This window comes from Phyllobates terribilis, unplaced genomic scaffold, assembly GCF_046119375.1.
Source record: "Phyllobates terribilis strain yellow unplaced genomic scaffold, ASM4611937v1 Scaffold_66__1_contigs__length_7565176, whole genome shotgun sequence".
In the NCBI taxonomy this organism is placed as follows: Eukaryota; Metazoa; Chordata; class Amphibia; order Anura; family Dendrobatidae; genus Phyllobates; species Phyllobates terribilis.
In genome coordinates, this window is record NW_027362826.1 from 6652837 (window position 1) to 6679861 (window position 27025).

A 27025-nucleotide genomic window follows, 5' to 3' on the forward strand; every position below is an offset into this window, starting at 1 on the left:
ATGCCTGCACTTTTCGGCTTGCTGCTGCTGCAATCCACGCGTTTTAGATCTGCATAACTCCACCTCTTTAAACACAGCACCTTCACCCCCTGCTGTTCCCACCCGCCTCAACACCGTTGGAAGGGAGGAGAACCAATTAAGGCGGGGGGTGGGGTGGAACGAGCAGCTGTCTACCCTTAGCAGGAGGGCTCCTGATTACATACCTCTCCTGCTGCTGCTGCTGCTGCTGGCTGTCCAGCAGCAGACTGAAGGTGGCTGCTGCTGTGCACAGGTATATAAAGGCTCAGAGCCTATTATGACACGCGCAGCCAGCGTTCCATTGCCACATTCCATCTACTGCAGGCAGGATACCTGGCTGGCTGAATGTCGCTGAGAAGCTCACAGAGACCGCCATAAGCAACAGTTTAACAGAATGCCACAGACTAATCAACCAAACTTTTTGGGTTGGGTTCTCTTTTATAGTCTGCAGGCATTAAATGAAAGAAGTCAGTGTTCCAGCAGAAGGAGACAACGTTTCAGAAAAGGCATTGAAAAAAAAGCAAACCAAAAAAGAAATTTTAAGCGCAGCAGAGTAACCAGCGCACATACCTGTTAGCTCAGGTGAGTTTAAAAGGCTGCTGTTGATAACAAGGGCATTTGCTAAATAGATGGTGTGTGTGCAACAATATACTGAAAGGTCAATTATATTGTGCAGCTTATCTCACCACCTGTAGTTATTTAGGTGAAAGCTCCAAAATGCTTGCCTAATATGTCTGTTTATCCAAAAGGAAGTAAAAAGGGAGAGCTAGAAAGATAGCATTGCATCACATTACATGGCAATGCAATGCACAGTTGCTGAAGTTGAACCAAAATGAGCTTGTAATCTGGCTTCTGCAACTTTGAACATGAAAAATCCAATGAGGAGAAGAAAAGCAAAGCCAAAGAGTCCATCCCAAAATCCGACAAACAAGCAAAATGAACAAAAAACATTGAATTCAATTCTTTCTGATTTTAGAAACTGCATTAAAGAAGGGGTGCACCGGTCCTGGAGATACTGCAATACCAGGTCAATGCGTGGAGTGGACAGAGCAAGCTCTTTTTCCATCTCCCTGTTCTAAAAATCCATTTAATATATGGTCCCCAGATAGGGGACGTATCAGATATTAAACTGATAAGAACAGATACTACACTTGATCTTAGCCAAAAGGCCGAGAAGCGATAACCAGAATTGGTTTCAAACTACGGAGCCACCCAAGGATCCTGAAAAGTCCATTTGTGGAGATGAGCTCCTGGACTCCCGTTAAGAAGACATGTTGTCAACTTCTAGATCCCTTACATGCCTGCACTTTTCGGCTTGCTGCTGCTGCAATCCACGCGTTTTAGATCTGCATAACTCCACCTCTTTAAACACAGCACCTTCACCCCCTGCTGTTCCCACCCGCCTCAACACCGTTGGAAGGGAGGAGAACCAATTAAGGCGGGGGGTGGGGTGGAACGAGCAGCTGTCTACCCTTAGCAGGAGGGCTCCTGATTACATACCTCTCCTGCTGCTGCTGCTGCTGGCTGTCCAGCAGCAGACTGAAGGTGGCTGCTGCTGTGCACAGGTATATAAAGGCTCAGAGCCTATTATGACACACGCAGCCAGCGTTCCATTGCCACATTCCATCTACTGCAGGCAGGATACCTGGCTGGCTGAATGTCGCTGAGAAGCTCACAGAGACCGCCATAAGCAACAGTTTAACAGAATGCCACAGACTAATCAACCAAACTTTTTGGGTTGGGTTCTCTTTTATAGTCTGCAGGCATTAAATGAAAGAAGTCAGTGTTCCAGCAGAAGGAGACAACGTTTCAGAAAAGGCATTGTAGCAAACCAAAAAAGAAATTTTAAGCGCAGCAGAGTAACCAGCGCACATACCTGTTAGCTCAGGTGAGTTTAAAAGGCTGCTGTTGATAACAAGGGCATTTGCTAAATAGATGGTGTGTGTGCAACAATATACTGAAAGGTCAATTATATTGTGCAGCTTATCTCACCACCTGTAGTTATTTAGGTGAAAGCTCCAAAATGCTTGCCTAATATGTCTGTTTATCCAAAAGGAAGTAAAAAGGGAGAGCTAGAAAGATAGCATTGCATCACATTACATGGCAATGCAATGCACAGTTGCTGAAGTTGAACCAAAATGAGCTTGTAATCTGGCTTCTGCAACTTTGAACATGAAAAATCCAATGAGGAGAAGAAAAGCAAAGCCAAAGAGTCCATCCCAAAATCCGACAAACAAGCAAAATGAACAAAAAACATTGAATTCAATTCTTTCTGATTTTAGAAACTGCATTAAAGAAGGGGTGCACCGGTCCTGGAGATACTGCAATACCAGGTCAATGCGTGGAGTGGACAGAGCAAGCTCTTTTTCCATCTCCCTGTTCTAAAAATCCATTTAATATATGGTCCCCAGATAGGGGACGTATCAGATATTAAACTGATAAGAACAGATACTACACTTGATCTTAGCCAAAAGGCCGAGAAGCGATAACCAGAATTGGTTTCAAACTACGGAGCCACCCAAGGATCCTGAAAAGTCCATTTGTGGAGATGAGCTCCTGGACTCCCGTTAAGAAGACATGTTGTCAACCTCTAGATCCCTTACATGCCTGCACTTTTCGGCTTGCTGCTGCTGCAATCCACGCGTTTTAGATCTGCATAACTCCACCTCTTTAAACACAGCACCTTCACCCCCTGCTGTTCCCACCCGCCTCAACACCGTTGGAAGGGAGGAGAACCAATTAAGGCGGGGGGTGGGGTGGAACGAGCAGCTGTCTACCCTTAGCAGGAGGGCTCCTGATTACATACCTCTCCTGCTGCTGCTGCTGCTGGCTGTCCAGCAGCAGACTGAAGGTGGCTGCTGCTGTGCACAGGTATATAAAGGCTCAGAGCCTATTATGACACACGCAGCCAGCGTTCCATTGCCACATTCCATCTACTGCAGGCAGGATACCTGGCTGGCTGAATGTCGCTGAGAAGCTCACAGAGACCGCCATAAGCAACAGTTTAACAGAATGCCACAGACTAATCAACCAAACTTTTTGGGTTGGGTTCTCTTTTATAGTCTGCAGGCATTAAATGAAAGAAGTCAGTGTTCCAGCAGAAGGAGACAACGTTTCAGAAAAGGCATTGTAGCAAACCAAAAAAGAAATTTTAAGCGCAGCAGAGTAACCAGCGCACATACCTGTTAGCTCAGGTGAGTTTAAAAGGCTGCTGTTGATAACAAGGGCATTTGCTAAATAGATGGTGTGTGTGCAACAATATACTGAAAGGTCAATTATATTGTGCAGCTTATCTCACCACCTGTAGTTATTTAGGTGAAAGCTCCAAAATGCTTGCCTAATATGTCTGTTTATCCAAAAGGAAGTAAAAAGGGAGAGCTAGAAAGATAGCATTGCATCACATTACATGGCAATGCAATGCACAGTTGCTGAAGTTGAACCAAAATGAGCTTGTAATCTGGCTTCTGCAACTTTGAACATGAAAAATCCAATGAGGAGAAGAAAAGCAAAGCCAAAGAGTCCATCCCAAAATCCGACAAACAAGCAAAATGAACAAAAAACATTGAATTCAATTCTTTCTGATTTTAGAAACTGCATTAAAGAAGGGGTGCACCGGTCCTGGAGATACTGCAATACCAGGTCAATGCGTGGAGTGGACAGAGCAAGCTCTTTTTCCATCTCCCTGTTCTAAAAATCCATTTAATATATGGTCCCCAGATAGGGGACGTATCAGATATTAAACTGATAAGAACAGATACTACACTTGATCTTAGCCAAAAGGCCGAGAAGCGATAACCAGAATTGGTTTCAAACTACGGAGCCACCCAAGGATCCTGAAAAGTCCATTTGTGGAGATGAGCTCCTGGACTCCCGTTAAGAAGACATGTTGTCAACCTCTAGATCCCTTACATGCCTGCACTTTTCGGCTTGCTGCTGCTGCAATCCACGCGTTTTAGATCTGCATAACTCCACCTCTTTAAACACAGCACCTTCACCCCCTGCTGTTCCCACCCGCCTCAACACCGTTGGAAGGGAGGAGAACCAATTAAGGCGGGGGGTGGGGTGGAACGAGCAGCTGTCTACCCTTAGCAGGAGGGCTCCTGATTACATACCTCTCCTGCTGCTGCTGCTGCTGGCTGTCCAGCAGCAGACTGAAGGTGGCTGCTGCTGTGCACAGGTATATAAAGGCTCAGAGCCTATTATGACACGCGCAGCCAGCGTTCCATTGCCACATTCCATCTACTGCAGGCAGGATACCTGGCTGGCTGAATGTCGCTGAGAAGCTCACAGAGACCGCCATAAGCAACAGTTTAACAGAATGCCACAGACTAATCAACCAAACTTTTTGGGTTGGGTTCTCTTTTATAGTCTGCAGGCATTAAATGAAAGAAGTCAGTGTTCCAGCAGAAGGAGACAACGTTTCAGAAAAGGCATTGTAGCAAACCAAAAAAGAAATTTTAAGCGCAGCAGAGTAACCAACGCACATACCTGTTAGCTCAGGTGAGTTTAAAAGGCTGCTGTTGATAACAAGGGCATTTGCTAAATAGATGGTGTGTGTGCAACAATATACTGAAAGGTCAATTATATTGTGCAGCTTATCTCACCACCTGTAGTTATTTAGGTGAAAGCTCCAAAATGCTTGCCTAATATGTCTGTTTATCCAAAAGGAAGTAAAAAGGGAGAGCTAGAAAGATAGCATTGCATCACATTACATGGCAATGCAATGCACAGTTGCTGAAGTTGAACCAAAATGAGCTTGTAATCTGGCTTCTGCAACTTTGAACATGAAAAATCCATTGAGGAGAAGAAAAGCAAAGCCAAAGAGTCCATCCCAAAATCCGACAAACAAGCAAAATGAACAAAAAACATTGAATTCAATTCTTTCTGATTTTAGAAACTGCATTAAAGAAGGGGTGCACCGGTCCTGGAGATACTGCAATACCAGGTCAATGCGTGGAGTGGACAGAGCAAGCTCTTTTTCCATCTCCCTGTTCTAAAAATCCATTTAATATATGGTCCCCAGATAGGGGACGTATCAGATATTAAACTGATAAGAACAGATACTACACTTGATCTTAGCCAAAAGGCCGAGAAGCGATAACCAGAATTGGTTTCAAACTACGGAGCCACCCAAGGATCCTGAAAAGTCCATTTGTGGAGATGAGCTCCTGGACTCCCGTTAAGAAGACATGTTGTCAACCTCTAGATCCCTTACATGCCTGCACTTTTCGGCTTGCTGCTGCTGCAATCCACGCGTTTTAGATCTGCATAACTCCACCTCTTTAAACACAGCACCTTCACCCCCTGCTGTTCCCACCCGCCTCAACACCGTTGGAAGGGAGGAGAACCAATTAAGGCGGGGGGTGGGGTGGAACGAGCAGCTGTCTACCCTTAGCAGGAGGGCTCCTGATTACATACCTCTCCTGCTGCTGCTGCTGCTGCTGGCTGTCCAGCAGCAGACTGAAGGTGGCTGCTGCTGTGCACAGGTATATAAAGGCTCAGAGCCTATTATGACACGCGCAGCCAGCGTTCCATTGCCACATTCCATCTACTGCAGGCAGGATACCTGGCTGGCTGAATGTCGCTGAGAAGCTCACAGAGACCGCCATAAGCAACAGTTTAACAGAATGCCACAGACTAATCAACCAAACTTTTTGGGTTGGGTTCTCTTTTATAGTCTGCAGGCATTAAATGAAAGAAGTCAGTGTTCCAGCAGAAGGAGACAACGTTTCAGAAAAGGCATTGAAAAAAAAGCAAACCAAAAAAGAAATTTTAAGCGCAGCAGAGTAACCAGCGCACATACCTGTTAGCTCAGGTGAGTTTAAAAGGCTGCTGTTGATAACAAGGGCATTTGCTAAATAGATGGTGTGTGTGCAACAATATACTGAAAGGTCAATTATATTGTGCAGCTTATCTCACCACCTGTAGTTATTTAGGTGAAAGCTCCAAAATGCTTGCCTAATATGTCTGTTTATCCAAAAGGAAGTAAAAAGGGAGAGCTAGAAAGATAGCATTGCATCACATTACATGGCAATGCAATGCACAGTTGCTGAAGTTGAACCAAAATGAGCTTGTAATCTGGCTTCTGCAACTTTGAACATGAAAAATCCAATGAGGAGAAGAAAAGCAAAGCCAAAGAGTCCATCCCAAAATCCGACAAACAAGCAAAATGAACAAAAAACATTGAATTCAATTCTTTCTGATTTTAGAAACTGCATTAAAGAAGGGGTGCACCGGTCCTGGAGATACTGCAATACCAGGTCAATGCGTGGAGTGGACAGAGCAAGCTCTTTTTCCATCTCCCTGTTCTAAAAATCCATTTAATATATGGTCCCCAGATAGGGGACGTATCAGATATTAAACTGATAAGAACAGATACTACACTTGATCTTAGCCAAAAGGCCGAGAAGCGATAACCAGAATTGGTTTCAAACTACGGAGCCACCCAAGGATCCTGAAAAGTCCATTTGTGGAGATGAGCTCCTGGACTCCCGTTAAGAAGACATGTTGTCAACCTCTAGATCCCTTACATGCCTGCACTTTTCGGCTTGCTGCTGCTGCAATCCACGCGTTTTAGATCTGCATAACTCCACCTCTTTAAACACAGCACCTTCACCCCCTGCTGTTCCCACCCGCCTCAACACCGTTGGAAGGGAGGAGAACCAATTAAGGCGGGGGGTGGGGTGGAACGAGCAGCTGTCTACCCTTAGCAGGAGGGCTCCTGATTACATACCTCTCCTGCTGCTGCTGCTGCTGGCTGTCCAGCAGCAGACTGAAGGTGGCTGCTGCTGTGCACAGGTATATAAAGGCTCAGAGCCTATTATGACACACGCAGCCAGCGTTCCATTGCCACATTCCATCTACTGCAGGCAGGATACCTGGCTGGCTGAATGTCGCTGAGAAGCTCACAGAGACCGCCATAAGCAACAGTTTAACAGAATGCCACAGACTAATCAACCAAACTTTTTGGGTTGGGTTCTCTTTTATAGTCTGCAGGCATTAAATGAAAGAAGTCAGTGTTCCAGCAGAAGGAGACAACGTTTCAGAAAAGGCATTGTAGCAAACCAAAAAAGAAATTTTAAGCGCAGCAGAGTAACCAGCGCACATACCTGTTAGCTCAGGTGAGTTTAAAAGGCTGCTGTTGATAACAAGGGCATTTGCTAAATAGATGGTGTGTGTGCAACAATATACTGAAAGGTCAATTATATTGTGCAGCTTATCTCACCACCTGTAGTTATTTAGGTGAAAGCTCCAAAATGCTTGCCTAATATGTCTGTTTATCCAAAAGGAAGTAAAAAGGGAGAGCTAGAAAGATAGCATTGCATCACATTACATGGCAATGCAATGCACAGTTGCTGAAGTTGAACCAAAATGAGCTTGTAATCTGGCTTCTGCAACTTTGAACATGAAAAATCCAATGAGGAGAAGAAAAGCAAAGCCAAAGAGTCCATCCCAAAATCCGACAAACAAGCAAAATGAACAAAAAACATTGAATTCAATTCTTTCTGATTTTAGAAACTGCATTAAAGAAGGGGTGCACCGGTCCTGGAGATACTGCAATACCAGGTCAATGCGTGGAGTGGACAGAGCAAGCTCTTTTTCCATCTCCCTGTTCTAAAAATCCATTTAATATATGGTCCCCAGATAGGGGACGTATCAGATATTAAACTGATAAGAACAGATTTTTTTTTTTTTTTTTTTTTCCAAACACTCAGAAATTAAGTTTTATAATCTTAAATCATATATCACTAAACTCAAGATTTTAGTTCCATCATCGTGTTTAGATATTATATTTATATTTTTTCATTTTAATTAATATATATAAAGTTAAACATAACAATTCCTTTACAGTTTCAACAGTTTCCAAACAAATCACAACTGACATTACTTCACCCGGTTTCCCAAACTAAATATCCCCTTTTTCCCTTTTACTTTCCTCCCAACAAAACCCCTTAACTTCTTTTCTTCCTCCTCATGCTCTAACCGCATCTGTTCCCAATCATACTCTTCCTCATCATCTCTGAAAGTCACCACCTTCTCCAAAACTTTACCCTTTTCCTCTTTTACTTCTTTCTTTTCACCAGATACTTTCCTTGATCCACAATTTTCCTGTACCGTTACCTTTTTCTTCACCTTTAAACTTTCAACTTCTTTTCCCTGCTTATTCTCCTCTATAATTATCGCATCAACTTCCTTCTTCATTTTATCACCAATATCTTCCTTTTGTCCTCCAAAGTTCTTTTCAAAAGTTCCTTTGCTGCTTTCCATGTAACAATACCCAGAACTCCCGTTTACCATAATCCTCCCATTGTGCAAATTTTCTTCTCCTGTTGTCCACACCAAAAAACGTCTCTTTCCGTTCCAAATACCAACTTTGTTCCTGTATAATTTCTGAAACTTTACCATCTTACATTTAGATTAAAAAAAAACCATTATCTCCTCTATTTCCACAAACGGATTGTCCATGTAAATTATCACACTCTTCGGTTTCCCCATGAATGATGCACTTACTCCAATTTTCCCAGAATCCTCTTCACTCCAGCATTTGAAAAAATGAATGCACTTTTCCTCAGAAACTAGAGTCACATCACAAACTTTACCTTGCTTTATTTCTTGCATACAGTAGATATCCTTCTCCAAAACTTCATGTTTCCTCAAAATTTCCAGAATCCATTTTTCTTCCAAAAAAGTTTCTTCCGTCTCCCGTTTCACAAAAAAACGTAAGCATCTCTTCTTTTTCCAAAACTCCATCTCAACAATCCGTTTTCCTTCCGTTTTTCCTTTTAATCCTCCAAATGTTGCCACCACAGCTATGTGTGGCGACAGTTGCCCCCCACAGCTATGTGTGGTGACAAGGTGATCGCCTCTCGTTGCCCAGGGACTAATCCGACTCCCTAATAGCAGCAGGAGGGTTTAGCTCCACCGATGAGTGTAGCGATCCCCCCAGGCCAAGGAGCCGGGTACCCCAAGCACCTCCCAGTCAAGACCAAGGCAGCAACCGCTAGATCACTGCACTTGATCTTAGCCAAAAGGCCGAGAAGCGATAACCAGAATTGGTTTCAAACTACGGAGCCACCCAAGGATCCTGAAAAGTCCATTTGTGGAGATGAGCTCCTGGACTCCCGTTAAGAAGACATGTTGTCAACCTCTAGATCCCTTACATGCCTGCACTTTTCGGCTTGCTGCTGCTGCAATCCACGCGTTTTAGATCTGCATAACTCCACCTCTTTAAACACAGCACCTTCACCCCCTGCTGTTCCCACCCGCCTCAACACCGTTGGAAGGGAGGAGAACCAATTAAGGCGGGGGGTGGGGTGGAACGAGCAGCTGTCTACCCTTAGCAGGAGGGCTCCTGATTACATACCTCTCCTGCTGCTGCTGCTGCTGGCTGTCCAGCAGCAGACTGAAGGTGGCTGCTGCTGTGCACAGGTATATAAAGGCTCAGAGCCTATTATGACACGCGCAGCCAGCGTTCCATTGCCACATTCCATCTACTGCAGGCAGGATACCTGGCTGGCTGAATGTCGCTGAGAAGCTCACAGAGACCGCCATAAGCAACAGTTTAACAGAATGCCACAGACTAATCAACCAAACTTTTTGGGTTGGGTTCTCTTTTATAGTCTGCAGGCATTAAATGAAAGAAGTCAGTGTTCCAGCAGAAGGAGACAACGTTTCAGAAAAGGCATTGTAGCAAACCAAAAAAGAAATTTTAAGCGCAGCAGAGTAACCAGCGCACATACCTGTTAGCTCAGGTGAGTTTAAAAGGCTGCTGTTGATAACAAGGGCATTTGCTAAATAGATGGTGTGTGTGCAACAATATACTGAAAGGTCAATTATATTGTGCAGCTTATCTCACCACCTGTAGTTATTTAGGTGAAAGCTCCAAAATGCTTGCCTAATATGTCTGTTTATCCAAAAGGAAGTAAAAAGGGAGAGCTAGAAAGATAGCATTGCATCACATTACATGGCAATGCAATGCACAGTTGCTGAAGTTGAACCAAAATGAGCTTGTAATCTGGCTTCTGCAACTTTGAACATGAAAAATCCAATGAGGAGAAGAAAAGCAAAGCCAAAGAGTCCATCCCAAAATCCGACAAACAAGCAAAATGAACAAAAAACATTGAATTCAATTCTTTCTGATTTTAGAAACTGCATTAAAGAAGGGGTGCACCGGTCCTGGAGATACTGCAATACCAGGTCAATGCGTGGAGTGGACAGAGCAAGCTCTTTTTCCATCTCCCTGTTCTAAAAATCCATTTAATATATGGTCCCCAGATAGGGGACGTATCAGATATTAAACTGATAAGAACAGATACTACACTTGATCTTAGCCAAAAGGCCGAGAAGCGATAACCAGAATTGGTTTCAAACTACGGAGCCACCCAAGGATCCTGAAAAGTCCATTTGTGGAGATGAGCTCCTGGACTCCCGTTAAGAAGACATGTTGTCAACCTCTAGATCCCTTACATGCCTGCACTTTTCGGCTTGCTGCTGCTGCAATCCACGCGTTTTAGATCTGCATAACTCCACCTCTTTAAACACAGCACCTTCACCCCCTGCTGTTCCCACCCGCCTCAACACCGTTGGAAGGGAGGAGAACCAATTAAGGCGGGGGGTGGGGTGGAACGAGCAGCTGTCTACCCTTAGCAGGAGGGCTCCTGATTACATACCTCTCCTGCTGCTGCTGCTGCTGCTGGCTGTCCAGCAGCAGACTGAAGGTGGCTGCTGCTGTGCACAGGTATATAAAGGCTCAGAGCCTATTATGACACGCGCAGCCAGCGTTCCATTGCCACATTCCATCTACTGCAGGCAGGATACCTGGCTGGCTGAATGTCGCTGAGAAGCTCACAGAGACCGCCATAAGCAACAGTTTAACAGAATGCCACAGACTAATCAACCAAACTTTTTGGGTTGGGTTCTCTTTTATAGTCTGCAGGCATTAAATGAAAGAAGTCAGTGTTCCAGCAGAAGGAGACAACGTTTCAGAAAAGGCATTGAAAAAAAAGCAAACCAAAAAAGAAATTTTAAGCGCAGCAGAGTAACCAGCGCACATACCTGTTAGCTCAGGTGAGTTTAAAAGGCTGCTGTTGATAACAAGGGCATTTGCTAAATAGATGGTGTGTGTGCAACAATATACTGAAAGGTCAATTATATTGTGCAGCTTATCTCACCACCTGTAGTTATTTAGGTGAAAGCTCCAAAATGCTTGCCTAATATGTCTGTTTATCCAAAAGGAAGTAAAAAGGGAGAGCTAGAAAGATAGCATTGCATCACATTACATGGCAATGCAATGCACAGTTGCTGAAGTTGAACCAAAATGAGCTTGTAATCTGGCTTCTGCAACTTTGAACATGAAAAATCCAATGAGGAGAAGAAAAGCAAAGCCAAAGAGTCCATCCCAAAATCCGACAAACAAGCAAAATGAACAAAAAACATTGAATTCAATTCTTTCTGATTTTAGAAACTGCATTAAAGAAGGGGTGCACCGGTCCTGGAGATACTGCAATACCAGGTCAATGCGTGGAGTGGACAGAGCAAGCTCTTTTTCCATCTCCCTGTTCTAAAAATCCATTTAATATATGGTCCCCAGATAGGGGACGTATCAGATATTAAACTGATAAGAACAGATACTACACTTGATCTTAGCCAAAAGGCCGAGAAGCGATAACCAGAATTGGTTTCAAACTACGGAGCCACCCAAGGATCCTGAAAAGTCCATTTGTGGAGATGAGCTCCTGGACTCCCGTTAAGAAGACATGTTGTCAACTTCTAGATCCCTTACATGCCTGCACTTTTCGGCTTGCTGCTGCTGCAATCCACGCGTTTTAGATCTGCATAACTCCACCTCTTTAAACACAGCACCTTCACCCCCTGCTGTTCCCACCCGCCTCAACACCGTTGGAAGGGAGGAGAACCAATTAAGGCGGGGGGTGGGGTGGAACGAGCAGCTGTCTACCCTTAGCAGGAGGGCTCCTGATTACATACCTCTCCTGCTGCTGCTGCTGCTGGCTGTCCAGCAGCAGACTGAAGGTGGCTGCTGCTGTGCACAGGTATATAAAGGCTCAGAGCCTATTATGACACGCGCAGCCAGCGTTCCATTGCCACATTCCATCTACTGCAGGCAGGATACCTGGCTGGCTGAATGTCGCTGAGAAGCTCACAGAGACCGCCATAAGCAACAGTTTAACAGAATGCCACAGACTAATCAACCAAACTTTTTGGGTTGGGTTCTCTTTTATAGTCTGCAGGCATTAAATGAAAGAAGTCAGTGTTCCAGCAGAAGGAGACAACGTTTCAGAAAAGGCATTGTAGCAAACCAAAAAAGAAATTTTAAGCGCAGCAGAGTAACCAGCGCACATACCTGTTAGCTCAGGTGAGTTTAAAAGGCTGCTGTTGATAACAAGGGCATTTGCTAAATAGATGGTGTGTGTGCAACAATATACTGAAAGGTCAATTATATTGTGCAGCTTATCTCACCACCTGTAGTTATTTAGGTGAAAGCTCCAAAATGCTTGCCTAATATGTCTGTTTATCCAAAAGGAAGTAAAAAGGGAGAGCTAGAAAGATAGCATTGCATCACATTACATGGCAATGCAATGCACAGTTGCTGAAGTTGAACCAAAATGAGCTTGTAATCTGGCTTCTGCAACTTTGAACATGAAAAATCCAATGAGGAGAAGAAAAGCAAAGCCAAAGAGTCCATCCCAAAATCCGACAAACAAGCAAAATGAACAAAAAACATTGAATTCAATTCTTTCTGATTTTAGAAACTGCATTAAAGAAGGGGTGCACCGGTCCTGGAGATACTGCAATACCAGGTCAATGCGTGGAGTGGACAGAGCAAGCTCTTTTTCCATCTCCCTGTTCTAAAAATCCATTTAATATATGGTCCCCAGATAGGGGACGTATCAGATATTAAACTGATAAGAACAGATACTACACTTGATCTTAGCCAAAAGGCCGAGAAGCGATAACCAGAATTGGTTTCAAACTACGGAGCCACCCAAGGATCCTGAAAAGTCCATTTGTGGAGATGAGCTCCTGGACTCCCGTTAAGAAGACATGTTGTCAACCTCTAGATCCCTTACATGCCTGCACTTTTCGGCTTGCTGCTGCTGCAATCCACGCGTTTTAGATCTGCATAACTCCAACTCTTTAAACACAGCACCTTCACCCCCTGCTGTTCCCACCCGCCTCAACACCGTTGGAAGGGAGGAGAACCAATTAAGGCGGGGGGTGGGGTGGAACGAGCAGCTGTCTACCCTTAGCAGGAGGGCTCCTGATTACATACCTCTCCTGCTGCTGCTGCTGCTGGCTGTCCAGCAGCAGACTGAAGGTGGCTGCTGCTGTGCACAGGTATATAAAGGCTCAGAGCCTATTATGACACGCGCAGCCAGCGTTCCATTGCCACATTCCATCTACTGCAGGCAGGATACCTGGCTGGCTGAATGTCGCTGAGAAGCTCACAGAGACCGCCATAAGCAACAGTTTAACAGAATGCCACAGACTAATCAACCAAACTTTTTGGGTTGGGTTCTCTTTTATAGTCTGCAGGCATTAAATGAAAGAAGTCAGTGTTCCAGCAGAAGGAGACAACGTTTCAGAAAAGGCATTGTAGCAAACCAAAAAAGAAATTTTAAGCGCAGCAGAGTAACCAGCGCACATACCTGTTAGCTCAGGTGAGTTTAAAAGGCTGCTGTTGATAACAAGGGCATTTGCTAAATAGATGGTGTGTGTGCAACAATATACTGAAAGGTCAATTATATTGTGCAGCTTATCTCACCACCTGTAGTTATTTAGGTGAAAGCTCCAAAATGCTTGCCTAATATGTCTGTTTATCCAAAAGGAAGTAAAAAGGGAGAGCTAGAAAGATAGCATTGCATCACATTACATGGCAATGCAATGCACAGTTGCTGAAGTTGAACCAAAATGAGCTTGTAATCTGGCTTCTGCAACTTTGAACATGAAAAATCCAATGAGGAGAAGAAAAGCAAAGCCAAAGAGTCCATCCCAAAATCCGACAAACAAGCAAAATGAACAAAAAACATTGAATTCAATTCTTTCTGATTTTAGAAACTGCATTAAAGAAGGGGTGCACCGGTCCTGGAGATACTGCAATACCAGGTCAATGCGTGGAGTGGACAGAGCAAGCTCTTTTTCCATCTCTCTGTTCTAAAAATCCATTTAATATATGGTCCCCAGATAGGGGACGTATCAGATATTAAACTGATAAGAACAGATACTACACTTGATCTTAGCCAAAAGGCCGAGAAGCGATAACCAGAATTGGTTTCAAACTACGGAGCCACCCAAGGATCCTGAAAAGTCCATTTGTGGAGATGAGCTCCTGGACTCCCGTTAAGAAGACATGTTGTCAACCTCTAGATCCCTTACATGCCTGCACTTTTCGGCTTGCTGCTGCTGCAATCCACGCGTTTTAGATCTGCATAACTCCACCTCTTTAAACACAGCACCTTCACCCCCTGCTGTTCCCACCCGCCTCAACACCGTTGGAAGGGAGGAGAACCAATTAAGGCGGGGGGTGGGGTGGAACGAGCAGCTGTCTACCCTTAGCAGGAGGGCTCCTGATTACATACCTCTCCTGCTGCTGCTGCTGCTGGCTGTCCAGCAGCAGACTGAAGGTGGCTGCTGCTGTGCACAGGTATATAAAGGCTCAGAGCCTATTATGACACGCGCAGCCAGCGTTCCATTGCCACATTCCATCTACTGCAGGCAGGATACCTGGCTGGCTGAATGTCGCTGAGAAGCTCACAGAGACCGCCATAAGCAACAGTTTAACAGAATGCCACAGACTAATCAACCAAACTTTTTGGGTTGGGTTCTCTTTTATAGTCTGCAGGCATTAAATGAAAGAAGTCAGTGTTCCAGCAGAAGGAGACAACGTTTCAGAAAAGGCATTGTAGCAAACCAAAAAAGAAATTTTAAGCGCAGCAGAGTAACCAGCGCACATACCTGTTAGCTCAGGTGAGTTTAAAAGGCTGCTGTTGATAACAAGGGCATTTGCTAAATAGATGGTGTGTGTGCAACAATATACTGAAAGGTCAATTATATTGTGCAGCTTATCTCACCACCTGTAGTTATTTAGGTGAAAGCTCCAAAATGCTTGCCTAATATGTCTGTTTATCCAAAAGGAAGTAAAAAGGGAGAGCTAGAAAGATAGCATTGCATCACATTACATGGCAATGCAATGCACAGTTGCTGAAGTTGAACCAAAATGAGCTTGTAATCTGGCTTCTGCAACTTTGAACATGAAAAATCCAATGAGGAGAAGAAAAGCAAAGCCAAAGAGTCCATCCCAAAATCCGACAAACAAGCAAAATGAACAAAAAACATTGAATTCAATTCTTTCTGATTTTAGAAACTGCATTAAAGAAGGGGTGCACCGGTCCTGGAGATACTGCAATACCAGGTCAATGCGTGGAGTGGACAGAGCAAGCTCTTTTTCCATCTCTCTGTTCTAAAAATCCATTTAATATATGGTCCCCAGATAGGGGACGTATCAGATATTAAACTGATAAGAACAGATACTACACTTGATCTTAGCCAAAAGGCCGAGAAGCGATAACCAGAATTGGTTTCAAACTACGGAGCCACCCAAGGATCCTGAAAAGTCCATTTGTGGAGATGAGCTCCTGGACTCCCGTTAAGAAGACATGTTGTCAACCTCTAGATCCCTTACATGCCTGCACTTTTCGGCTTGCTGCTGCTGCAATCCACGCGTTTTAGATCTGCATAACTCCACCTCTTTAAACACAGCACCTTCACCCCCTGCTGTTCCCACCCGCCTCAACACCGTTGGAAGGGAGGAGAACCAATTAAGGCGGGGGGTGGGGTGGAACGAGCAGCTGTCTACCCTTAGCAGGAGGGCTCCTGATTACATACCTCTCCTGCTGCTGCTGCTGCTGCTGGCTGTCCAGCAGCAGACTGAAGGTGGCTGCTGCTGTGCACAGGTATATAAAGGCTCAGAGCCTATTATGACACGCACAGCCAGCGTTCCATTGCCACATTCCATCTACTGCAGGCAGGATACCTGGCTGGCTGAATGTCGCTGAGAAGCTCACAGAGACCGCCATAAGCAACAGTTTAACAGAATGCCACAGACTAATCAACCAAACTTTTTGGGTTGGGTTCTCTTTTATAGTCTGCAGGCATTAAATGAAAGAAGTCAGTGTTCCAGCAGAAGGAGACAACGTTTCAGAAAAGGCATTGTAGCAAACCAAAAAAGAAATTTTAAGCGCAGCAGAGTAACCAGCGCACATACCTGTTAGCTCAGGTGAGTTTAAAAGGCTGCTGTTGATAACAAGGGCATTTGCTAAATAGATGGTGTGTGTGCAACAATATACTGAAAGGTCAATTATATTGTGCAGCTTATCTCACCACCTGTAGTTATTTAGGTGAAAGCTCCAAAATGCTTGCCTAATATGTCTGTTTATCCAAAAGGAAGTAAAAAGGGAGAGCTAGAAAGATAGCATTGCATCACATTACATGGCAATGCAATGCACAGTTGCTGAAGTTGAACCAAAATGAGCTTGTAATCTGGCTTCTGCAACTTTGAACATGAAAAATCCAATGAGGAGAAGAAAAGCAAAGCCAAAGAGTCCATCCCAAAATCCAACAAACAAGCAAAATGAACAAAAAACATTGAATTCAATTCTTTCTGATTTTAGAAACTGCATTAAAGAAGGGGTGCACCGGTCCTGGAGATACTGCAATACCAGGTCAATGCGTGGAGTGGACAGAGCAAGCTCTTTTTCCATCTCCCTGTTCTAAAAATCCATTTAATATATGGTCCCCAGATAGGGGACGTATCAGATATTAAACTGATAAGAACAGATACTACACTTGATCTTAGCCAAAAGGCCGAGAAGCGATAACCAGAATTGGTTTCAAACTACGGAGCCACCCAAGGATCCTGAAAAGTCCATTTGTGGAGATGAGCTCCTGGACTCCCGTTAAGAAGACATGTTGTCAACCTCTAGATCCCTTACATGCCTGCACTTTTCGGCTTGCTGCTGCTGCAATCCACGCGTTTTAGATCTGCATAACTCCACCTCTTTAAACACAGCACCTTCACCCCCTGCTGTTCCCACCCGCCTCAACACCGTTGGAAGGGAGGAGAACCAATTAAGGCGGGGGGTGGGGTGGAACGAGCAGCTGTCTACCCTTAGCAGGAGGGCTCCTGATTACATACCTCTCCTGCTGCTGCTGCTGCTGGCTGTCCAGCAGCAGACTGAAGGTGGCTGCTGCTGTGCACAGGTATATAAAGGCTCAGAGCCTATTATGACACGCGCAGCCAGCGTTCCATTGCCACATTCCATCTACTGCAGGCAGGATACCTGGCTGGCTGAATGTCGCTGAGAAGCTCACAGAGACCGCCATAAGCAACAGTTTAACAGAATGCCACAGACTAATCAACCAAACTTTTTGGGTTGGGTTCTCTTTTATAGTCTGCAGGCATTAAATGAAAGAAGTCAGTGTTCCAGCAGAAGGAGACAACGTTTCAGAAAAGGCATTGTAGCAAACCAAAAAAGAAATTTTAAGCGCAGCAGAGTAACCAGCGCACATACCTGTTAGCTCAGGTGAGTTTAAAAGGCTGCTGTTGATAACAAGGGCATTTGCTAAATAGATGGTGTGTGTGCAACAATATACTGAAAGGTCAATTATATTGTGCAGCTTATCTCACCACCTGTAGTTATTTAGGTGAAAGCTCCAAAATGCTTGCCTAATATGTCTGTTTATCCAAAAGGAAGTAAAAAGGGAGAGCTAGAAAGATAGCATTGCATCACATTACATGGCAATGCAATGCACAGTTGCTGAAGTTGAACCAAAATGAGCTTGTAATCTGGCTTCTGCAACTTTGAACATGAAAAATCCAATGAGGAGAAGAAAAGCAAAGCCAAAGAGTCCATCCCAAAATCCGACAAACAAGCAAAATGAACAAAAAACATTGAATTCAATTCTTTCTGATTTTAGAAACTACATTAAAGAAGGGGTGCACCGGTCCTGGAGATACTGCAATACCAGGTCAATGCGTGGAGTGGACAGAGCAAGCTCTTTTTCCATCTCCCTGTTCTAAAAATCCATTTAATATATGGTCCCCAGATAGGGGACGTATCAGATATTAAACTGATAAGAACAGATACTACACTTGATCTTAGCCAAAAGGCCGAGAAGCGATAACCAGAATTGGTTTCAAACTACGGAGCCACCCAAGGATCCTGAAAAGTCCATTTGTGGAGATGAGCTCCTGGACTCCCGTTAAGAAGACATGTTGTCAACCTCTAGATCCCTTACATGCCTGCACTTTTCGGCTTGCTGCTGCTGCAATCCACGCGTTTTAGATCTGCATAACTCCACCTCTTTAAACACAGCACCTTCACCCCCTGCTGTTCCCACCCGCCTCAACACCGTTGGAAGGGAGGAGAACCAATTAAGGCGGGGGGTGGGGTGGAACGAGCAGCTGTCTACCCTTAGCAGGAGGGCTCCTGATTACATACCTCTCCTGCTGCTGCTGCTGCTGGCTGTCCAGCAGCAGACTGAAGGTGGCTGCTGCTGTGCACAGGTATATAAAGGCTCAGAGCCTATTATGACACGCGCAGCCAGCGTTCCATTGCCACATTCCATCTACTGCAGGCAGGATACCTGGCTGGCTGAATGTCGCTGAGAAGCTCACAGAGACCGCCATAAGCAACAGTTTAACAGAATGCCACAGACTAATCAACCAAACTTTTTGGGTTGGGTTCTCTTTTATAGTCTGCAGGCATTAAATGAAAGAAGTCAGTGTTCCAGCAGAAGGAGACAACGTTTCAGAAAAGGCATTGTAGCAAACCAAAAAAGAAATTTTAAGCGCAGCAGAGTAACCAGCGCACATACCTGTTAGCTCAGGTGAGTTTAAAAGGCTGCTGTTGATAACAAGGGCATTTGCTAAATAGATGGTGTGTGTGCAACAATATACTGAAAGGTCAATTATATTGTGCAGCTTATCTCACCACCTGTAGTTATTTAGGTGAAAGCTCCAAAATGCTTGCCTAATATGTCTGTTTATCCAAAAGGAAGTAAAAAGGGAGAGCTAGAAAGATAGCATTGCATCACATTACATGGCAATGCAATGCACAGTTGCTGAAGTTGAACCAAAATGAGCTTGTAATCTGGCTTCTGCAACTTTGAACATGAAAAATCCAATGAGGAGAAGAAAAGCAAAGCCAAAGAGTCCATCCCAAAATCCGACAAACAAGCAAAATGAACAAAAAACATTGAATTCAATTCTTTCTGATTTTAGAAACTGCATTAAAGAAGGGGTGCACCGGTCCTGGAGATACTGCAATACCAGGTCAATGCGTGGAGTGGACAGAGCAAGCTCTTTTTCCATCTCCCTGTTCTAAAAATCCATTTAATATATGGTCCCCAGATAGGGGACGTATCAGATATTAAACTGATAAGAACAGATACTACACTTGATCTTAGCCAAAAGGCCGAGAAGCGATAACCAGAATTGGTTTCAAACTACGGAGCCACCCAAGGATCCTGAAAAGTCCATTTGTGGAGATGAGCTCCTGGACTCCCGTTAAGAAGACATGTTGTCAACCTCTAGATCCCTTACATGCCTGCACTTTTCGGCTTGCTGCTGCTGCAATCCACGCGTTTTAGATCTGCATAACTCCACCTCTTTAAACACAGCACCTTCACCCCCTGCTGTTCCCACCCGCCTCAACACCGTTGGAAGGGAGGAGAACCAATTAAGGCGGGGGGTGGGGTGGAACGAGCAGCTGTCTACCCTTAGCAGGAGGGCTCCTGATTACATACCTCTCCTGCTGCTGCTGCTGCTGGCTGTCCAGCAGCAGACTGAAGGTGGCTGCTGCTGTGCACAGGTATATAAAGGCTCAGAGCCTATTATGACACGCGCAGCCAGCGTTCCATTGCCACATTCCATCTACTGCAGGCAGGATACCTGGCTGGCTGAATGTCGCTGAGAAGCTCACAGAGACCGCCATAAGCAACAGTTTAACAGAATGCCACAGACTAATCAACCAAACTTTTTGGGTTGGGTTCTCTTTTATAGTCTGCAGGCATTAAATGAAAGAAGTCAGTGTTCCAGCAGAAGGAGACAACGTTTCAGAAAAGGCATTGTAGCAAACCAAAAAAGAAATTTTAAGCGCAGCAGAGTAACCAGCGCACATACCTGTTAGCTCAGGTGAGTTTAAAAGGCTGCTGTTGATAACAAGGGCATTTGCTAAATAGATGGTGTGTGTGCAACAATATACTGAAAGGTCAATTATATTGTGCAGCTTATCTCACCACCTGTAGTTATTTAGGTGAAAGCTCCAAAATGCTTGCCTAATATGTCTGTTTATCCAAAAGGAAGTAAAAAGGGAGAGCTAGAAAGATAGCATTGCATCACATTACATGGCAATGCAATGCACAGTTGCTGAAGTTGAACCAAAATGAGCTTGTAATCTGGCTTCTGCAACTTTGAACATGAAAAATCCAATGAGGAGAAGAAAAGCAAAGCCAAAGAGTCCATCCCAAAATCCGACAAACAAGCAAAATGAACAAAAAACATTGAATTCAATTCTTTCTGATTTTAGAAACTGCATTAAAGAAGGGGTGCACCGGTCCTGGAGATACTGCAATACCAGGTCAATGCGTGGAGTGGACAGAGCAAGCTCTTTTTCCATCTCCCTGTTCTAAAAATCCATTTAATATATGGTCCCCAGATAGGGGACGTATCAGATATTAAACTGATAAGAACAGATACTACACTTGATCTTAGCCAAAAGGCCGAGAAGCGATAACCAGAATTGGTTTCAAACTACGGAGCCACCCAAGGATCCTGAAAAGTCCATTTGTGGAGATGAGCTCCTGGACTCCCGTTAAGAAGACATGTTGTCAACCTCTAGATCCCTTACATGCCTGCACTTTTCGGCTTGCTGCTGCTGCAATCCACGCGTTTTAGATCTGCATAACTCCACCTCTTTAAACACAGCACTTTCACCCCCTGCTGTTCCCACCCGCCTCAACACCGTTGGAAGGGAGGAGAACCAATTAAGGCGGGGGGTGGGGTGGAACGAGCAGCTGTCTACCCTTAGCAGGAGGGCTCCTGATTACATACCTCTCCTGCTGCTGCTGGCTGTCCAGCAGCAGACTGAAGGTGGCTGCTGCTGTGCACAGGTATATAAAGGCTCAGAGCCTATTATGACACGCACAGCCAGCGTTCCATTGCCACATTCCATCTACTGCAGGCAGGATACCTGGCTGGCTGAATGTCGCTGAGAAGCTCACAGAGACGGCCATAAGCAACAGTTTAACAGAATGCCACAGACTAATCAACCAAACTTTTTGGGTTGGGTTCTCTTTTATAGTCTGCAGGCATTAAATGAAAGAAGTCAGTGTTCCAGCAGAAGGAGACAACGTTTCAGAAAAGGCATTGTAGCAAACCAAAAAAGAAATTTTAAGCGCAGCAGAGTAACCAGCGCACATACCTGTTAGCTCAGGTGAGTTTAAAAGGCTGCTGTTGATAACAAGGGCATTTGCTAAATAGATGGTGTGTGTGCAACAATATACTGAAAGGTCAATTATATTGTGCAGCTTATCTCACCACCTGTAGTTATTTAGGTGAAAGCTCCAAAATGCTTGCCTAATATGTCTGTTTATCCAAAAGGAAGTAAAAAGGGAGAGCTAGAAAGATAGCATTGCATCACATTACATGGCAATGCAATGCACAGTTGCTGAAGTTGAACCAAAATGAGCTTGTAATCTGGCTTCTGCAACTTTGAACATGAAAAATCCAATGAGGAGAAGAAAAGCAAAGCCAAAGAGTCCATCCCAAAATCCGACAAACAAGCAAAATGAACAAAAAACATTGAATTCAATTCTTTCTGATTTTAGAAACTGCATTAAAGAAGGGGTGCACCGGTCCTGGAGATACTGCAATACCAGGTCAATGCGTGGAGTGGACAGAGCAAGCTCTTTTTCCATCTCCCTGTTCTAAAAATCCATTTAATATATGGTCCCCAGATAGGGGACGTATCAGATATTAAACTGATAAGAACAGATACTACACTTGATCTTAGCCAAAAGGCCGAGAAGCGATAACCAGAATTGGTTTCAAACTACGGAGCCACCCAAGGATCCTGAAAAGTCCATTTGTGGAGATGAGCTCCTGGACTCCCTTTAAGAAGACATGTTGTCAACCTCTAGATCCCTTACATGCCTGCACTTTTCGGCTTGCTGCTGCTGCAATCCACGCGTTTTAGATCTGCATAACTCCACCTCTTTAAACACAGCACCTTCACCCCCTGCTGTTCCCACCCGCCTCAACACCGTTGGAAGGGAGGAGAACCAATTAAGGCGGGGGGTGGGGTGGAACGAGCAGCTGTCTACCCTTAGCAGGAGGGCTCCTGATTACATACCTCTCCTGCTGCTGCTGCTGCTGGCTGTCCAGCAGCAGACTGAAGGTGGCTGCTGCTGTGCACAGGTATATAAAGGCTCAGAGCCTATTATGACACGCGCAGCCAGCGTTCCATTGCCACATTCCATCTACTGCAGGCAGGATACCTGGCTGGCTGAATGTCGCTGAGAAGCTCACAGAGACCGCCATAAGCAACAGTTTAACAGAATGCCACAGACTAATCAACCAAACTTTTTGGGTTGGGTTCTCTTTTATAGTCTGCAGGCATTAAATGAAAGAAGTCAGTGTTCCAGCAGAAGGAGACAACGTTTCAGAAAAGGCATTGTAGCAAACCAAAAAAGAAATTTTAAGCGCAGCAGAGTAACCAGCGCACATACCTGTTAGCTCAGGTGAGTTTAAAAGGCTGCTGTTGATAACAAGGGCATTTGCTAAATAGATGGTGTGTGTGCAACAATATACTGAAAGGTCAATTATATTGTGCAGCTTATCTCACCACCTGTAGTTATTTAGGTGAAAGCTCCAAAATGCTTGCCTAATATGTCTGTTTATCCAAAAGGAAGTAAAAAGGGAGAGCTAGAAAGATAGCATTGCATCACATTACATGGCAATGCAATGCACAGTTGCTGAAGTTGAACCAAAATGAGCTTGTAATCTGGCTTCTGCAACTTTGAACATGAAAAATCCAATGAGGAGAAGAAAAGCAAAGCCAAAGAGTCCATCCCAAAATCCGACAAACAAGCAAAATGAACAAAAAACATTGAATTCAATTCTTTCTGATTTTAGAAACTGCATTAAAGAAGGGGTGCACCGGTCCTGGAGATACTGCAATACCAGGTCAATGCGTGGAGTGGACAGAGCAAGCTCTTTTTCCATCTCCCTGTTCTAAAAATCCATTTAATATATGGTCCCCAGATAGGGGACGTATCAGATATTAAACTGATAAGAACAGATACTACACTTGATCTTAGCCAAAAGGCCGAGAAGCGATAACCAGAATTGGTTTCAAACTACGGAGCCACCCAAGGATCCTGAAAAGTCCATTTGTGGAGATGAGCTCCTGGACTCCCGTTAAGAAGACATGTTGTCAACCTCTAGATCCCTTACATGCCTGCACTTTTCGGCTTGCTGCTGCTGCAATCCACGCGTTTTAGATCTGCATAACTCCACCTCTTTAAACACAGCACCTTCACCCCCTGCTGTTCCCACCCGCCTCAACACCGTTGGAAGGGAGGAGAACCAATTAAGGCGGGGGGTGGGGTGGAACGAGCAGCTGTCTACCCTTAGCAGGAGGGCTCCTGATTACATACCTCTCCTGCTGCTGCTGCTGCTGGCTGTCCAGCAGCAGACTGAAGGTGGCTGCTGCTGTGCACAGGTATATAAAGGCTCAGAGCCTATTATGACACGCGCAGCCAGCGTTCCATTGCCACATTCCATCTACTGCAGGCAGGATACCTGGCTGGCTGAATGTCGCTGAGAAGCTCACAGAGACCGCCATAAGCAACAGTTTAACAGAATGCCACAGACTAATCAACCAAACTTTTTGGGTTGGGTTCTCTTTTATAGTCTGCAGGCATTAAATGAAAGAAGTCAGTGTTCCAGCAGAAGGAGACAACGTTTCAGAAAAGGCATTGTAGCAAACCAAAAAAGAAATTTTAAGCGCAGCAGAGTAACCAGCGCACATACCTGTTAGCTCAGGTGAGTTTAAAAGGCTGCTGTTGATAACAAGGGCATTTGCTAAATAGATGGTGTGTGTGCAACAATATACTGAAAGGTCAATTATATTGTGCAGCTTATCTCACCACCTGTAGTTATTTAGGTGAAAGCTCCAAAATGCTTGCCTAATATGTCTGTTTATCCAAAAGGAAGTAAAAAGGGAGAGCTAGAAAGATAGCATTGCATCACATTACATGGCAATGCAATGCACAGTTGCTGAAGTTGAACCAAAATGAGCTTGTAATCTGGCTTCTGCAACATTGAACATGAAAAATCCAATGAGGAGAAGAAAAGCAAAGCCAAAGAGTCCATCCCAAAATCCGACAAACAAGCAAAATGAACAAAAAACATTGAATTCAATTCTTTCTGATTTTAGAAACTGCATTAAAAAAGGGTGCACCGGTCCTGGAGATACTGCAATACCAGGTCAATGTGTGGAGTGGACAGAGCAAGCTCTTTTTCCATCTCCCTGTTCTAAAAATCCATTTAATATATGGTCCCCAGATAGGGGACTTATCAGATATTAAACTGATAAGAACAGATACTACACTTGATCTTAGCCAAAAGGCCGAGAAGCGATAACCAGAATTGGTTTCAAACTACGGAGCCACCCAAGGATCCTGAAAAGTCCATTTGTGGAGATGAGCTCCTGGACTCCCGTTAAGAAGACATGTTGTCAACCTCTAGATCCCTTACATGCCTGCACTTTTCGGCTTGCTGCTGCTGCAATCCACGCGTTTTAGATCTGCATAACTCCACCTCTTTAAACACAGCACCTTCACCCCCTGCTGTTCCCACCCGCCTCAACACCATTGGAAGGGAGGAGAACCAATTAAGGCGGGGGGTGGGGTGGAACGAGCAGCTGTCTACCCTTAGCAGGAGGGCTCCTGATTACATACCTCTCCTGCTGCTGCTGCTGCTGGCTGTCCAGCAGCAGACTGAAGGTGGCTGCTGCTGTGCACAGGTATATAAAGGCTCAGAGCCTATTATGACACGCGCAGCCAGCGTTCCATTGCCACATTCCATCTACTGCAGGCAGGATACCTGGCTGGCTGAATGTCGCTGAGAAGCTCACAGAGACCGCCATAAGCAACAGTTTAACAGAATGCCACAGACTAATCAACCAAACTTTTTGGGTTGGGTTCTCTTTTATAGTCTGCAGGCATTAAATGAAAGAAGTCAGTGTTCCAGCAGAAGGAGACAACGTTTCAGAAAAGGCATTGTAGCAAACCAAAAAAGAAATTTTAAGCGCAGCAGAGTAACCAGCGCACATACCTGTTAGCTCAGGTGAGTTTAAAAGGCTGCTGTTGATAACAAGGGCATTTGCTAAATAGATGGTGTGTGTGCAACAATATACTGAAAGGTCAATTATATTGTGCAGCTTATCTCACCACCTGTAGTCATTTAGGTGAAAGCTCCAAAATGCTTGCCTAATATGTCTGTTTATCCAAAAGGAAGTAAAAAGGGAGAGCTAGAAAGATAGCATTGCATCACATTACATGGCAATGCAATGCACAGTTGCTGAAGTTGAACCAAAATGAGCTTGTAATCTGGCTTCTGCAACTTTGAACATGAAAAATCCAATGAGGAGAAGAAAAGCAAAGCCAAAGAGTCCATCCCAAAATCCAACAAACAAGCAAAATGAACAAAAAACATTGAATTCAATTCTTTCTGATTTTAGAAACTGCATTAAAGAAGGGGTGCACCGGTCCTGGAGATACTGCAATACCAGGTCAATGCGTGGAGTGGACAGAGCAAGCTCTTTTTCCATCTCCCTGTTCTAAAAATCCACTTAATATATGGTCCCCAGATAGGGGACGTATCAGATATTAAACTGATAAGAACAGATACTACACTTGATCTTAGCCAAAAGGCCGAGAAGCGATAACCAGAATTGGTTTCAAACTACGGAGCCACCCAAGGATCCTGAAAAGTCCATTTGTGGAGATGAGCTCCGGGACTCCCGTTAAGAAGACATGTTGTCAACCTCTAGATCCCTTACATGCCTGCACTTTTCGGCTTGCTGCTGCTGCAATCCACGCGTTTTAGATCTGCATAACTCCACCTCTTTAAACACAGCACCTTCACCCCCTGCTGTTCCCACCCGCCTCAACACCGTTGGAAGGGAGGAGAACCAATTAAGGCGGGGGGTGGGGTGGAACGAGCAGCTGTCTACCCTTAGCAGGAGGGCTCCTGATTACATACCTCTCCTGCTGCTGCTGCTGCTGGCTGTCCAGCAGCAGACTGAAGGTGGCTGCTGCTGTGCACAGGTATATAAAGGCTCAGAGCCTATTATGACACGCGCAGCCAGCGTTCCATTGCCACATTCCATCTACTGCAGGCAGGATACCTGGCTGGCTGAATGTCGCTGAGAAGCTCACAGAGACGGCCATAAGCAACAGTTTAACAGAATGCCACAGACTAATCAACCAAACTTTTTGGGTTGGGTTCTCTTTTATAGTCTGCAGGCATTAAATGAAAGAAGTCAGTGTTCCAGCAGAAGGAGACAACGTTTCAGAAAAGGCATTGTAGCAAACCAAAAAAGAAATTTTAAGCGCAGCAGAGTAACCAGCGCACATACCTGTTAGCTCAGGTGAGTTTAAAAGGCTGCTGTTGATAACAAGGGCATTTGCTAAATAGATGGTGTGTGTGCAACAATATACTGAAAGGTCAATTATATTGTGCAGCTTATCTCACCACCTGTAGTTATTTAGGTGAAAGCTCCAAAATGCTTGCCTAATATGTCTGTTTATCCAAAAGGAAGTAAAAAGGGAGAGCTAGAAAGATAGCATTGCATCACATTACATGGCAATGCAATGCACAGTTGCTGAAGTTGAACCAAAATGAGCTTGTAATCTGGCTTCT

The 27025-nt window shown here is 44.6% G+C and overlaps 19 non-coding genes across 19 annotated transcripts; all 19 read right to left on the reverse strand.

Moving 5' to 3' along the window:
* Positions 1-1008: 1008 nt before the first annotated feature.
* LOC141194083 (U2 spliceosomal RNA) lies at positions 1009-1199 on the reverse strand. Its single transcript, XR_012266878.1, has one exon. It is a non-coding gene; the product is annotated as a U2 spliceosomal RNA (small nuclear RNA).
* A 1115-nt stretch (positions 1200-2314) lies between these two features.
* Positions 2315-2505, reverse strand: LOC141194085 (U2 spliceosomal RNA). Its single transcript, XR_012266880.1, has one exon. It is a non-coding gene; the product is annotated as a U2 spliceosomal RNA (small nuclear RNA).
* A 1115-nt stretch (positions 2506-3620) lies between these two features.
* On the reverse strand, positions 3621-3811 carry LOC141194086 (U2 spliceosomal RNA). The gene has a single exon (XR_012266881.1). It is a non-coding gene; the product is annotated as a U2 spliceosomal RNA (small nuclear RNA).
* A 1115-nt stretch (positions 3812-4926) lies between these two features.
* Positions 4927-5117, reverse strand: LOC141194087 (U2 spliceosomal RNA). The gene has a single exon (XR_012266882.1). It is a non-coding gene; the product is annotated as a U2 spliceosomal RNA (small nuclear RNA).
* A 1124-nt stretch (positions 5118-6241) lies between these two features.
* LOC141194088 (U2 spliceosomal RNA) lies at positions 6242-6432 on the reverse strand. The gene has a single exon (XR_012266883.1). It is a non-coding gene; the product is annotated as a U2 spliceosomal RNA (small nuclear RNA).
* Positions 6433-7547: 1115 nt separating this feature from the next.
* Positions 7548-7740, reverse strand: LOC141193686 (U2 spliceosomal RNA). Its single transcript, XR_012266573.1, has one exon. It is a non-coding gene; the product is annotated as a U2 spliceosomal RNA (small nuclear RNA).
* A 2438-nt stretch (positions 7741-10178) lies between these two features.
* Positions 10179-10369, reverse strand: LOC141194089 (U2 spliceosomal RNA). The gene has a single exon (XR_012266884.1). It is a non-coding gene; the product is annotated as a U2 spliceosomal RNA (small nuclear RNA).
* A 1124-nt stretch (positions 10370-11493) lies between these two features.
* Positions 11494-11684, reverse strand: LOC141194090 (U2 spliceosomal RNA). The gene has a single exon (XR_012266885.1). It is a non-coding gene; the product is annotated as a U2 spliceosomal RNA (small nuclear RNA).
* A 1115-nt stretch (positions 11685-12799) lies between these two features.
* On the reverse strand, positions 12800-12990 carry LOC141194091 (U2 spliceosomal RNA). The gene has a single exon (XR_012266886.1). It is a non-coding gene; the product is annotated as a U2 spliceosomal RNA (small nuclear RNA).
* A 1115-nt stretch (positions 12991-14105) lies between these two features.
* Positions 14106-14296, reverse strand: LOC141193571 (U2 spliceosomal RNA). Its single transcript, XR_012266478.1, has one exon. It is a non-coding gene; the product is annotated as a U2 spliceosomal RNA (small nuclear RNA).
* A 1115-nt stretch (positions 14297-15411) lies between these two features.
* LOC141193572 (U2 spliceosomal RNA) lies at positions 15412-15602 on the reverse strand. The gene has a single exon (XR_012266479.1). It is a non-coding gene; the product is annotated as a U2 spliceosomal RNA (small nuclear RNA).
* Positions 15603-16720: 1118 nt separating this feature from the next.
* On the reverse strand, positions 16721-16911 carry LOC141194092 (U2 spliceosomal RNA). The gene has a single exon (XR_012266887.1). It is a non-coding gene; the product is annotated as a U2 spliceosomal RNA (small nuclear RNA).
* A 1115-nt stretch (positions 16912-18026) lies between these two features.
* Positions 18027-18217, reverse strand: LOC141194093 (U2 spliceosomal RNA). Its single transcript, XR_012266888.1, has one exon. It is a non-coding gene; the product is annotated as a U2 spliceosomal RNA (small nuclear RNA).
* Positions 18218-19332: 1115 nt separating this feature from the next.
* On the reverse strand, positions 19333-19523 carry LOC141194094 (U2 spliceosomal RNA). The gene has a single exon (XR_012266889.1). It is a non-coding gene; the product is annotated as a U2 spliceosomal RNA (small nuclear RNA).
* Positions 19524-20638: 1115 nt separating this feature from the next.
* Positions 20639-20829, reverse strand: LOC141194096 (U2 spliceosomal RNA). Its single transcript, XR_012266891.1, has one exon. It is a non-coding gene; the product is annotated as a U2 spliceosomal RNA (small nuclear RNA).
* Positions 20830-21938: 1109 nt separating this feature from the next.
* Positions 21939-22129, reverse strand: LOC141194097 (U2 spliceosomal RNA). The gene has a single exon (XR_012266892.1). It is a non-coding gene; the product is annotated as a U2 spliceosomal RNA (small nuclear RNA).
* A 1115-nt stretch (positions 22130-23244) lies between these two features.
* Positions 23245-23435, reverse strand: LOC141194098 (U2 spliceosomal RNA). The gene has a single exon (XR_012266893.1). It is a non-coding gene; the product is annotated as a U2 spliceosomal RNA (small nuclear RNA).
* A 1114-nt stretch (positions 23436-24549) lies between these two features.
* LOC141194297 (U2 spliceosomal RNA) lies at positions 24550-24740 on the reverse strand. Its single transcript, XR_012267082.1, has one exon. It is a non-coding gene; the product is annotated as a U2 spliceosomal RNA (small nuclear RNA).
* A 1115-nt stretch (positions 24741-25855) lies between these two features.
* Positions 25856-26046, reverse strand: LOC141194257 (U2 spliceosomal RNA). Its single transcript, XR_012267044.1, has one exon. It is a non-coding gene; the product is annotated as a U2 spliceosomal RNA (small nuclear RNA).
* Positions 26047-27025: the final 979 nt, after the last annotated feature.